The sequence below is a fragment of the Lactuca saligna genome, chromosome 1 (assembly GCF_052625555.1).
Source record: "Lactuca saligna cultivar CGN05327 chromosome 1, ASM5262555v1, whole genome shotgun sequence".
Classification (NCBI taxonomy): Eukaryota; Viridiplantae; Streptophyta; class Magnoliopsida; order Asterales; family Asteraceae; genus Lactuca; species Lactuca saligna.
In genome coordinates, this window is record NC_136417.1 from 131,047,571 (window position 1) to 131,061,658 (window position 14,088).

The 14,088-nt window shown below is 41.1% G+C and overlaps 1 non-coding gene across 1 annotated transcript; it reads right to left on the bottom strand.

Moving 5' to 3' along the window:
• Positions 1-2,259: 2,259 nt before the first annotated feature.
• LOC145028013 (small nucleolar RNA R71) lies at positions 2,260-2,366 on the bottom strand. The gene has a single exon (XR_013675771.1). It is a non-coding gene; the product is annotated as a small nucleolar RNA R71 (small nucleolar RNA).
• Positions 2,367-14,088: the final 11,722 nt, after the last annotated feature.

Below are 14,088 nucleotides of genomic sequence, written 5' to 3' on the forward strand. Positions count from 1 at the left end.
AAAGCTGGAGAGTTCATAAGCATGTATTGTTTGATTTCAGGTGAAATAAAATGTTCCTTTGATTTCATGAAAAATCGTTATCCAAGAAAATCCCATATTTTCTTATAAGAGAAGTTTAGTTATCCAATAGTTATATAGCCTGTTTATGAAAGGTTAAGTTATCCCAGGAAAAACCCATATTTTCCTTAAAAGTTGGTGATTACCTATCCATACATGAGTATCTACCATACTTTAATAATATTTTTATTTTCGAAGCTCTGATTACACTCAGAGGAGTATATTATTAGTTGTATTTTCAAAGCTCCGGTGACATCCAAAGGAGTATAATGTTAATATTAGTCCTGTTTTATGATTTGCATGAACCCTTCATAAATTATAAAATATAACATAAAATATAACATTTTATGATGAAGTTTACAAGTTCCTTGTTTTAGTTTTGAAAACTAACTCTACAAGTTAGTTTCTGAGTCGATTGATAAATCGGTTTCTGTGTTAAAAACATACTAACATGTATGTATATCATATGAAATAATAAGTTTTGAGTACAAGTTTTCTTGTACTTTTGCTTGTATTCCCCCCCCCCCCCCCTTAAAAACATGAAAAACAAGGAAAATGGTGTAGGGGTAAGAACTCACCAGATGAGAATGTGTCGGGTAGGATGCTAAGTGTCAATTTAGGGCTTGAACACGCACGAGGATCCTATGTAACATGAAGTGATACATAATTGTATCTAATTAGACATTGAACCACTAACTAAGTAAGATGATACACTCCGATGAGCGAAAACACTTTATCTCAAGTGTTAGGAATGATACGGGTTGCATCAAAGGAGCGTATTGCCTAGTTAGGGAGTTTACTCTTCAAGACAACTGATCATTCTTTGAGTTAGTTTGTTCTCTAAGGATTAGCGCAGCTTACGCGAAGCTAATTACTTGAATCGGTAGCCAATAGAAGAATTAATCCATTGCACTGTTACCATAATATCAACCATGGGATCAATTGAGTTGAACTAAACAGAAGTCCCCTTCGTCATTGAATTTAGTTGAATCTTCGCTTTTCTAGTTTTTAGTTTAAGTAATAGTTAGTAAGTTTCTAGTCTTGTAAAACTAGGGAAAAACCCTTTTTTATTACTTAAACTTAGATAAAATTAGTTCTTAGTTTTAATTTACCGTTCCCTGTGTTTAATACCCTACTTATTTAGCTTTATCACAATTGATAGGTCCACTGCCGTTGTGTGTTTATTTTATAATTAAAAGTAGGTTTAAAACTAGTTTGTTTCACACACATCAAGTTTTTGGCGCCGTTGCCGGAGAACGATTCTAAATTAGCACTAATTTCTATTTTTATTGATCCTTCTCTGTGGGATTTATCTTTCACAAAGTTAATTCTTAGGCCATTTAGTAGTTAGTATAGGTTTTAATAAATATCCGCTTTAATAAGTTAATTAGAAAATTTTTCTGTTTTCGCCTTGAACTCGCCGAGTGCACTCGTGGCAACTCGGCGAGTCCATCGCTGCTCACAGTTTTAGTTTCTATTTTATTTTTGTTCTTTTTACGCATTTTTTGTGTTTTATTTGTAGTTGTTTTGTGACCGGAGGAGCTGATACACCTTTGGTTCCCCCACTAGAAGACCCGAAGTCCGCCCTAAGGAAGAACAAAGGAAAATTCGTTGGAGAGTCTGTTTCTTCATAGAACTCGCCGCTAAAGAATTTAAAGTTTGTTTACAGCAAAAGGAAGAGCTGCAAATCAGGAGCTTCCAACACCTCTATAGCAATAGAAGACCCAATCAAAGAGGACACCGAGTACGAAACCAAAGGAGAAGAAGATCCCACTTTCGGGCACGAATCCTACTTTGACGACGAATTAGCCATTGTCATGTCTAACATCGATGAAATCCCCATCGGGGAATGGAAGAGAAGGATGCGTGATGACACCGGCCCGGGACTTGTGTAACCCACAATTCCCGCTACTACTACTTTCGAACTAAAGGTCCACATACTCGCGCGACTAAAGGAGATTCCTTTCTATGGAAAAGACCACGAAGATGCCTACAAGCACTTGGATGAAGTCAATGATGTAGCGGATTACTTTAATGTTCCAAATGTGCCTCGCGAGACTCAATTACTTCGCATGCTCCTAGTTACATTCAAAGGTGCTGCAAAAGACTGGCTCAAGTTACTCCTTCCCGGGTCAGTCACTACACGGGCTAAGATGAAAAAAAGAATTTATTGATCACTTTTGACCATCTTCCAAAATAGCCAAGTTGAAGAAGGCCATTGCTAACTTTGAACAACAAGCTGGAGAGTCGCTATATGAAGCTTGGGAAAGGTACAAAAGCATGCTAAGGAATTGCCCACACCACGACCTTCATAGCCAACAAGAAGTTTCCATCTTCTATGACGAAGTCAATGTCACCACAAGGCAGTTATTTGATTCGCAAGGCCCGCTCACAAGGAAGCCACCCCCGGAATTCAAAGAATTAATTGAAGAACTCTCTAGACACTCTAGAGAATATCACAACCCACAAAATAAAGTAAGCAGGGGGTTGTGAACATGGTCAACGATAGCATGGCAACAATGATGGCTAAACCAGACAGTTTAGACAAAAGAATGACGAAGATGGATCAAACAATCCACGCTATCTGGGTAGGATGTGAAAATTGTAGGGGGGTCGCACCTAACTAAAGACACTCATTTTGATGAGAATGGAAACAAAATTGCGCAAGATTTCTATTCAAGTGGGGACATATACGACGAGAATTAGCAGAACCAAAGAAGGAATGGCTCCCGTACGAAGAATACAAAAAGGCAAAGGAAGAGAAATATAAGCAAAAAGAGAGGGGTTTCTATCAAAAGGAAGAACCGGTTACGGAAAAAAGAACCGATTTAGAAGAAATGCTCACAAGATTTATAATTGTGTCCGAGACAAGGCACAATGATCATGATGTTGCAATACATGAGACTAGGAATATACTTGGTAATCAGCAATCATCTATTCTTAACATTGAGAAACAACTAGGTCAACTTGTACATCAAGTGAACGAGAGAATACCAGGTGAACTTCCAAGTAAAACCGAGAATAATCCAAGAATGGAGAATGTGAATGCTATAACCTCTAGCTATGGAAAAATTTTCATTCCAATGAACCCTACATAGAAGGTCTCAACTAAGGTGCATGCAGAGAAGACAGAAGGGTTGAGTTCAGCTAAACCTGACCAGACTCATCAAGTCCCTCTAATGGACTCGACGAGTCCATGCCCTGATCGCGAATCCGTTGTTTCCTTAAAGCCTTACAACCATCCTTTGCCATTCCCAATCCGAGCCATACCTGATGAAAAGTTCAAGGCATACAGAGCTTTCATGGAACATGTTAAAGCCCTTCAAGTAAACATTCCATTTGTTGAAACAATGCTTCAAACACCCAAATATTGAAACTTGCTTAAGGGACTTTTTGCTACTAGGAAGGATATGGCGGAAGTTGCGGAATTAATATTGAATGATCTACCAGAAAAGAAGGGCGATTCGGGAAGAATCTCGATTCCTTGCCAATTTGGAAATATAGTTACCACTCAAGCATTGACCGATTCGGGTGCAAGTATAAACTTAATGCCTTTTTCGTTCTTCAAGAAGCTGCAGTTACCGGAGCCAAGGTTTATTAATATGAAGATCCATTTGGCGGATAAGACGATCATTCGTCCAAGAGGTGTTTGTGAGGATCTTCTCATACAAGTTGACAAATTTGTATTCCCCGTTGGCTTTGTAGTGTTTGATATGGAAGAAGACCCCAAAATGCCAATTATTTTGGGAGACCATTTTTGAATATCGCATGCGCATTAATAGATGTATGCGAGTCCACACTAACATGGAGGGTAGGACATGAGTCAACTATTTTTAAAGCTATACCAGCGAATAAGCAAGAGGAAGCAAGAAAAGAAGACATTTCCTTCATTCATTTGGATGATGAAATACTTCAAAAAGAACTTGCACCCTATCAAAAAGAAGATCCAAGTAAGTTTTTGCTATCGTCTGAAGAAAACTTTGAGGCTGATAAAGAATTAGAAGAGATGGAGAGGTTGCTTGGGGGAGTTGGTCCAGAAGAAACAAAGGATTTGATGGAATACGCTCTGACTCGCTAAGTCGCTTTGATAGACTCGACGAGTCCCATCATAAAGTGCAAAAAAGAAGACAACCTTGACGTGCATGTTACCAACTCCTTGCATGTTCTTGACATGAAGATCTATCCTAATACTTTGGAAGGTCTAGCAGTGGATGGCAGAGTTTTTGTAAAACATTATGACTTCCAAGATGTTCAAATATCTTACCTTAATTCAATTATACAAGAAGATGAGGGAACTCAACTTGACGAGGAGGCAAGCTTGGGAGAAAAGGAGAATGCAAAGGCATGGAATGGCAATACTAATAACTCTTCCAGAAATACAGTGATCAAGTTAACCAAACCTCGAGCCCAAGTGTTTTCTACATATGAAGTCATTAAGTTTGAAGAAAAGGGAGTTCAAAGGATGGGTCCGAAGAGTGGGGTGAAGAGGAAGAAGGGGAAAAGGAACATGCTTGCAATTGAAGAACATGCCACAAGGAAAAAGAGAGAAGAATTGAGACAGGCATTCCCAATGCAGGAAAATGAAGAAACGTAGATGGCAAGGAGTCCAGCTAACGACTCCTTAAAGAGAAGCACTGGGCGGGAGGCAACCCATCATGAGGGTTTGCTTTCTTTAATCTTTTTCTTTTTCTATTTTCATCTTCTAAATCATCAATCATGACTGCTTGAGAGTACGCATGGTATGAGTGTGGGGTGGTTTAAATATTTTTTTCATAAATACATGGATAAAAATATAATTTTTGAAATTTTAGCAAGTGACTCGCCGAGTCTGACCTTGACTCGATGAGTCTATTCAGCATCCGGATGAGTTGCAATTCGCGACTGTACTCGCCGAGTCTGACCCTGACTCAACTAGTCGATGTTATTTACAGAAAAAAATTAATAGTTATATTTTTTTACATCTGGTAAAACTAGGGTTTTTAACCCTAATGAGATCATATCCCACTCATACTCGTCGTGCGCCTACCCTTTGCTTTCTCTCTCAAGCACTCATCAAGTTTTTCAATTTTTCTTCAAAATTCTCAAATGTCATCACCAAAGGAACCATGTTTTCATGTGGACGAATCTCTCGAGGAAGTCAAGGAGATTTTCCTTGGTTACACTTCCCACAAATCAACTCAAACTCAACAAGGAATAATTGGAAGAAGAAGCTTGAGGAGATCAAGAAAAAAGAGATATGTGTTCCCAATACAATTGATTGGGAATGGTTGGGGAGCATTCGTTATGAAGAAGAGTTGGCCCCTTATATGGTCAAGATGTTTGTACACAATGGATTGTCCATCACATGTGATGGATGGAGTCGTGTCTTCCATATTCGAGAACCGATCTATCGTGAGTTGTGCTTGGAGTTCTTTTCCACAATACATTTTCAAGGTGTGGATGATAATTACAACCCTGTAAGTGTTACTTTTTGCCTTGGGAGCGAGCTTCGTCATTGTTCTATGGTCGAACTAGCTTGGAGATTGGGGATATATGACCATCATGTGGTCAAGACGGATGTATTTCGTACATTTCTGGAGCATTGCCATAAAGCATTTCTGGATGGGATCACAAGTTCAAGTTGGTGGAGTAAGATTGCCAATAAAGTTTACATTCCAAAGTCGGCTCAGGAATGGAGCATACGATCCCCTACACACTGCCTTATTCACCAGTTTATTTCGAACACCATTAACCAAAGGAAAGATGATGACAAGGTTTCTAACCTTGATGTTTTCTTTCTTTGGAGCATCATTACACTCGATACTTTTTTCAACATTCCATGGTGCATCCCTTCATACTTGGTGGAGGGAGCGGTCAAGGACCGCAAAACTTCAAAAATTAATGGTGGCATGTTCGTGACACGTTTAGCCCACTCTTACAGGTTAATGACTAGCGGTGCTTGGAGCTTGCTGACGGAGATTCTGACATCTCCCTTTAATCCTATTCTTTTTCGGAGGGCACGCATTATTGAAGATTACGGAGGAGGTCATTATACTATCCCACATGACGATCTGGTGATTGGGCCCGAGGCATCGGGATGGAGGGTTAGATCGAGACGTGATCGGGAAGTGGAGGAGGAACCGCCGATGATTCCGGTGGACAATGACGAAGTACCAATGGATAGTGTAACATCACGAAATTTCAAGAGTTGAATGGAAGGGTTAAAAGTGTAATTTGGGAAAGAGTGACTCGTCGAGTCCATGAATGGACTCGGCGAGTAGAGTCATGACTTGGTCGCGTGTTAAATAGCCGACTCGGCGAGTCATTGAGATGGACTCGGCGAGTAGGCGCTGAGTGGAGAAAACCCTAATTCTCGGGTTTGAGCCCTATATAAAGAGCATTATATTTCCTCCCCAGCCTCTTTATCACCCTTTGAGTCCCTGAAACCCTAAAATCATGGAGAGGCACCATTGTTGAGTGGATTGGGGCTTGGAGAAGTATTTGTTGAAGAAAGATTGGAAGTTTAAAGGTGTGGAGCAAGGGGTTTTGCTTGGATTCGAGTTCCTTGTAGATTGGGGCATTCCTTTGAGGTAATATCTCGTTCTTGGGCTGTTGTTATCTTGTCTCTTCATTTTGGGGTTTGAGGGGAAACTTATCTTGGGTTACTTTGGAGTCTAGAGGTTGGATCTGAGGTTGCTACCTTAGATCTGGAAAGGAGGAGAGTTGGAATGCAGGAAAGTCCCTGTGTTGAGTGTTGGAGGAAGCTATCTTGTCCCAAACCTTAGCCCTAATGTGTATAATGCCTAGATCTTCATGGATTCACGTAAAGTTTGCCACTTTACGTGATGGACGGGTTGTAGGGGCTAGATCTATGTTTTGGACCAATTGCATGGCCTGGGATGCTTCTATATGGATTCAGACCGGTGGTACTCGGCGAGTCACATGGGTGGACTCGACGAGTTGCTTGAAGACAAGCTGAGACTCGACGAGTTGGAAGAACAACTCGGCGAGTTGGATGAAGATGGCCTGGAACTCGACGATTTGGATGAACACCTCGGCGAATCTTGTCGAAGAGTCCCAATATTTCTGGTTGAGTCGAAGAATCGGCGAGTCAAGGGATGACTCGGTGAGTTATGTGCGAGTGGACTCAGAGTTGTTGGACTCGGCGAGTCTCGGGGTGACTCGGCGAGTTAGGTTGCGGATTGAGTGAAGTTTTGAGTTGGGAACTCGGCGAGTCGTAGGGTTGACTCGGCGAGTAGGGTCAATCTGGGGTTGAATTTGACCCAGTCTTTGACCAAGGGTTGACCAGTGGTTTCCAGGGGTATTTTGGTAATTGTTGATTATGGTTTTGAGTTCAGTGCATTGGTGGCTGTCCAGTGGTGGAGATCGTATCAGGGATCGGAGCAGTTCGGGTTATATGTTCAGTCGGCAGTTTCAAGGTGAGTTATCCTCACTATATCTATAGGGTTTACGACACCAAGGCCGACCCTTTTATCGGATGGAAATCCGGGTAATTATCTGTTGTATGATATTGCGGGATATGGGCCGGAAGGCATTACATGTTGCGGGCCGGAAGGCAATGCGATGTGGACCGGAAGGTCATGGCCTGGAAAGTCGTATGTGCATAATTATTATGTTGGCTGAGTCGTAGGGTGATGTTATGCTAGTGATCGGCTAGGCTGGTATCTGGGTTAGGGTAATGATATGTTATGTGATCTGTTGATCGATTTGCTAACTATGAACTGCTATATGATTACATGTTATGTGTATGGTTGTCTGGTCTGGAGTGTAACCCGGTATGCACGGTTGTTCTATGTTCTGTCATGATATATATATGCTTTTATGTTACGGGCCGGAAGGCGATATGTTATGGGCCGGAAGGCATTACGCAATGGGCCGGAAGGCGATTTGTTTGGACCGGAAGGTTGTGGCCTGGAAGGGCGTATATGTGGTTGGTATTTTGGGGGTATCTCACTAAGCTTTTGGGCTTACAGTTGTGGTTTTTATGTTTTCAGGTTCTCAGGAGTCTGTGGCAAGGCAAAGGCGTGATCGTACCGTTCTTTGCGTTGGTGTTTTATGAAATGGACCTGGGAAATACTCTGTTAAATAATGTATTGAAAACCTTGTTGTAACAACGTTATTAAAAATGGGTTGTTTTTGAAAAGTTTTAATTGTTTCGAAATTTCGGTCGTTACAGATTGGTACAATGCCGAGATGAGGAGGCTCCAAGATCAAATTGTGAGGGGTATTAATTTTAGCAGCGAATCCCATGTGCGACTTTTTGACCATTTCCATATTCCACACATTGATGGGGGTAACTTTCCCTACATTCATGCTTGGGATGAGGTCATTAACGCAAGGCAGAGTGGAGCTGATGGGAGTGGGGTTGTGCATGGTCATGATGAGGAAGAGGATGATTAGTTTTTTTTATGTCTTATGGAACAATTTTTATTTGTTTTTTTATTTTTTTTGGTGTGTTTTAAGTTTTTAATTAGGTCTTAAATCTCTTTTGTGTTTAATGTTCTATTTGCCTTGGTTTATTTCATAATTTTGTTTAGGAAATGCTTGCATAAGAAGTGTAGAGTATGAGAGAAAAACATGGAAACGAGTCAAGAAAGATCGACGTATTGCCTTTTAGTGTTGAGTCCGGTCCGAGAGGGTTTATGAGTGAATGTTTATTGAAGCTATGAGAGGTTTTGAAGCCCACTAGAAGCTATGAGAGGTTTTGAAGCCCACTCGCCGAGTGCATATAACCTACTAGACGAGTCGCAGTTCATTTTCATGATTTCAACAATTTTGCGTAATTACTCGACGAGTCGTTCTTTGACTCGACGAGTCCTATATTTATCCTCCACAAAGGCTGCTGACTTAAGGCTGATGGATACTCTACTTGACCATTTATTCTTTGCAATCAATTCTCTAAGATTTTGTAATATTTTTCCTGCACATTTAAAGCTACCCACGTGTGATTTGATGTCCGAGATATGGATGCGTTGTTTCCATGGCTAAAGTCGATTGAAGTAGAGCTTAATTGAAGAAAACCACCTTCGCAACTACTATCCCAGGTGAGTTTGATCCAATTCTCTCTATATTTCATGTTTTTTTCATGCATAATATGCAATGGGGACGTTGCATAAATTAAGTGTGGGGTAGCGGGTTGGTTACATCTTAGTAAATTTAGAATTCTAATATCCTAATTTAGGTCTGTTTTAAAAAAAATTACACTCTTGCATACAAAAATTGTTACTTAGAGCTTAATTTAGAAACTTTTGGTAAAAAGTAATCCGGATTCCATGTTAGAATTATGTTGATGATTGCATGAAAACCCAAATGTTTAGTTAAGCCTATATATGTTCTAGTGCATTTGTGGCTTCCTTATTCCAGTGAAATCATGGGACAAAAACACGACCTCACTTAGTTTTAAGGATGCAATATGTTTAGCATCGTGTACCAAAAATGTATCCAGGAAAATTATTATCTTTAGCCAATAAAGGTTGAAGTTGAGCGCCCCTACTTAAGCATGTAGGGTTTTGAGTGAAAAAAGTGAGTTACATGTAAAAAAAATAATAAGAGAGAGAGAGAGAGAGAGAGAGAATTACAAGAAAAGTTTGAAGAATTTTTGGAGCACCAAAGTTAAAGTATGAAGTTCAAAGATCAAAAATTCTGAAGAAATTCAAAAAACTTGAAGATACCAAAAATTAAACAACAAGGTGGTGAATTCAAAGAAATTAAAGATCAAATGTCAAAGAAATGAAAATTTCCAAAGGGCTCCAATGTGTGATATCATAAATTGTAATTGTCTAGATTATGTATGTTTGGGTTGCTCTACCAAAAATACCTTGAGGTTAAGAGGTTTTCTGGGGATGGATTCGGAGGGATGCCTAAAATGAGCATTGTTCAGAAAAAGTGGGCGGATGTTTCTGAGGATTGTGAGTATTTGGAGTATGGAGGGTTATTACGAAAATTTTAAACACAAATGCATGCGTTGCGGTCTTGGCATAATGGCTGGGTTCGATTGGAGTTGTCTTATGTGATTCTAATGTGTTAAAATTTAGTTTTGCTTGGGGACAAGCAAAAGTCAAGTGTGGGGTATTTTTATATTTGCATATTTAGTCTTATATTAAGTATAGATTTTTATCATTTATTAGCTAATTTATTGCATATCATGGACAAAAGATACTTAAAAGTGTTTGAATTGTCTTTTCAGTCCAAAAGCAAAGCTTTGGCGCCAAAGGAAGCAGCAGAAGCAGTTGGCAGCTCGGGAGTTGAACAAAGGAGAAAAAATGTTTAAAACATAAGGAACTCGGTGAGTAGGGTCGCCTACTCGGCGAGTCGTGTCGAAGGATCGAGAAGATAAGGGCTCTAAGACTTATCGTGCACGGGAATCAAGTGATGGGCTCGGCGAGTCGGTTCGAATCTATATATACAGCTTTCCAGATCGACATAAAAAATTCTGGAACCCTTGAGGAGAAGCAAGCTACCAATCAGAGTCAGGAGAGAGCTGGAGAACGAAGATACAACCCTAAAACCAATTCTGAAGAAGATTTGAGGCAAACCTACAGCATTCTTACTTTAATCTATTGTTCTTCATTATGTTTAGACTTTTATATTTCGTTTTTATGTTGTTAATTACCTCAATCATCAACTAAAACCTTTAAACATCTGTTTGGGGAGACAAAGTTGATACTATGGATTGATTATTTATGGTAGGATTGATTTAATATTGGTGATTTTGTTGATCCTAGCTTGTTAAAGAACCTCATGTGTGATTGAAAACTATTTTTCTGTTATTAGGAAGTTAATTAAGTTGTATGAACATCTCCTAATTGCTACCTCATATAATTTATGTGACCACTTTGTTATATGACTAGGATTAGCGATTGTGAAACTAGAATTAATAGAAAAATAGGTAAATTCATGCGTAAGCTTGTGTGATGACCATCAACAAGAGGTTAAGTAAAGGACCAAATTAGTTAGCTATTACATGTCTGAATTAACCCGAATAAATAACCTATTGAATTAAATTGAATTAGACAACTTATCACTATTTGAGTAGTTTGTTCTTTAATGATTAGTGCAGCGAACGCGAAGCTAATTACTTGAATCGGTAGCCAATAGAAGAATTAATCCATTGCACTATTACCATAATATCAACCATAGGATCAATTGAGTTGAACTAAACAGAAGTCCCCTTCGTCATTGAATTTAGTTGAATGTTCGCTTTTCTAGTTTTTAGTTTAAGTAATAGTTTGTAAGTTTCTAGTCTTGTAAAACTAGAGAAAAACCCCTTTTTTGTAACGACGTAAATTTTAAAACCAATTTTTCATTTTTGTAATGTAACGTCATAAATTTTCAAACCAAAAATTTTTCATTTTTACAATCATCAAAACATGAGTAATAAGTTTAGGTTCCAATGTAACAATTTAGTCACAGCCGATTACATAACAAAAGATCACAAAATGGTTTCCCCGAGTGTGTGTACGATCACGCTGGCGTCTTCCCACGGTCCTCGCTAGTACCTGAAACACATAACAAAACGACTGTAAGCATAAATGCTTAGTGAGTTCCCCAAAATATAACCTACGCACGTACGCCTTTCCAGGCCTTGACCTTCCGGTCCATGTGTCTCAGAGGACTTCCGTCCCAACTGGGTAAACCTTCCGGTCCTACCCACGTCAACCTTACAGTCCATATGACCACGCCTTCCGGCCCATAACATGTTGCCTTCCGGCCCAAATCAAACATATCATACATGGCACATATAACGAATAACTTACCACACATAAGGCATATATCTCATATCATATTCGACCTTCCGGTCACACAGTCAAGACCCTTCCGGGTACAGTATAGTGAGAAGACTCACCTCGTATGCCTCGCTAAGTCGCTAATCGTGAATCTTGGAATCACTCGTGCTTGAACCCTCGAGCTGCAATCCTCCTATGATGTTATAAATCTATGATTATTACTTGTACCACTAAGGTTGACCGTCCATATCAAGTCAACACAGGTTGACTTGGTCAACAGTCTTTAGTCAATTTGGACCGGACTCGGCGAGTGCACAATAGTGACTCGGCGAGTCTACACGTTTTAACCAACTCTCAAGGATTTTCCCTTTGACTCGTCGAGTACTCCCCCGACTCGACGAGTTCCACCTGGGCCTGAATCACAGGGCCACCGCGACTTAACTCGCCGAGTCGCAAGGTCAACTCGGCGAGTCCCAACTTGACTCGGTCCACCTGTCAAAATGTTTCCAACTCTCTGCGACTCACTGAGTCGCCCATAACTCGGTCAGGACTACACACTGGGTGGTCTCAAGGACAATCTTGAAGCGACTCATCGAGTCTGTTCTTCAGACTCGGTGAGTCCATGCCATGCACCAGGTAAAATTGGCTTTTGCGGTCAGATCCGTTCCATACATACATAGATATGGCCTTCCCAAGCTTATTTGTCACGTAAAGTCTCAGTCTTGGTTGCCATGCAATGCATACAAGGCTTATTTTGGAGAAACAACCTCTAATATGGGAAGCTTAGCTTCTAACTAAAAAGAATGGACATAAAGCTTGTCATATGGGGTCTCCTGGACCTGCTAAGGTCCAGATCTAGGTTCCATATCTCCATGGGACCTTTCATACTTCCAATTCAAGCCAAGAAATGCAAGAAGAAACCCTAGATTTGACACATCAACACAAAACACAAAGTTTGGCTCTGAAAGTTACCTCAAGAAGACTCCCTTGATGAAATAGCAACAGATCCAAACTCCCCAACTCTTCAAGCTTGATCCTCTCCCTCCTTTCTTGCAATATCACACAAAATGAAGAACAAATGGCCTCCAAACACACTCACAAGGGCTCACAGTCATATGGGGGTCTTAGGGTTAAAGGTGGCCGCAAATGAGGGCCATAAGGTCCTTTAAATAGGGCTTAGGACCGGGAAATTCGGGTTTCATTAAACAGCACGGACTCGTCGAGTCCATCCCTTGGACTCACCGAGTCCGGACGCGAACCTCCGCCCAAAACTGCGACCTGACTCGGCGAGTCCGACCTCCAACTCGCCGAGTCCCCTCACAGAATATCAAAAATATGAAAATGAAGGTACCTCGGGATCCGGGCTGTTACAATTCTCCCCCACTAGAATAAGACTTCGCCCTCGAAGTCCTGCTAGGCAAATAGCTGCGAATGCTGCTCCCGCATCTCACGTTCCGGCTCCCAGGTCATCTCTGATCCCTTCCGATGCTGCCACTGAACCAATACCAGGGGTACCTCCTTGTTTCTCAAAACCTTGATCTTCTGATATCTGATGGCTACAGGTCTTTCAGCATAATTCAGGCTTGCATCCACCTGAATATCCCCTAATGGAACCACCACCGATTCGTCGGCTATACACTTCCACAGTTGCGACACATGGAAAGTATCGTGAATCTGTCCCAACTCTGTTGGCAAGTCTAAACGGTAGGCTAGCCGGCCCACCCTTGCGATCACATGGAAAGGACCAATATATCGGGGTCCCAACTTGCCCCTCTTCCTGAACCGAATCACTCATTTCCACGGAGAGACCTTCAGGAGTACGAGATCACCAACTTGGAACTCAAGCTCGGACCGTCGCCTGTCTGCATAACTCTTCTGTCGGCTCTGAGCGGTCAACAACCTCTGCCTGACCATCTGAATTTGCTCGGTCGTCTGAAGCACGATCTCCGTGCTACCCATAACCTGCTGTCCCACCTCACCCCAACAGATGGGGGTGCGACACCTCCGCCCATACAACAGCTCAAAGGGCGGCATACCAATGCTCGAATGATGGCTGTTGTTATACGAGAACTCTGCTAAAGGTAGATAGGTGTCCCAGCTCCCTCTGAAGTCCAACACACATGCCCGAAGAATGTCCTCGAGTGTCTGAATTGTCCGCTCACTCTGACCGTCCGTCGGTCCGAAATAATCGAGATCGGCACCCTGTGCCGAGATACTACTTCCCTCACATATAACTCGGCCAACTTTTCCGCAGAAGAGCTCTTGCTAATGGCTCGAAAATGAGCGCTCTTTGTCAGTCGATCCA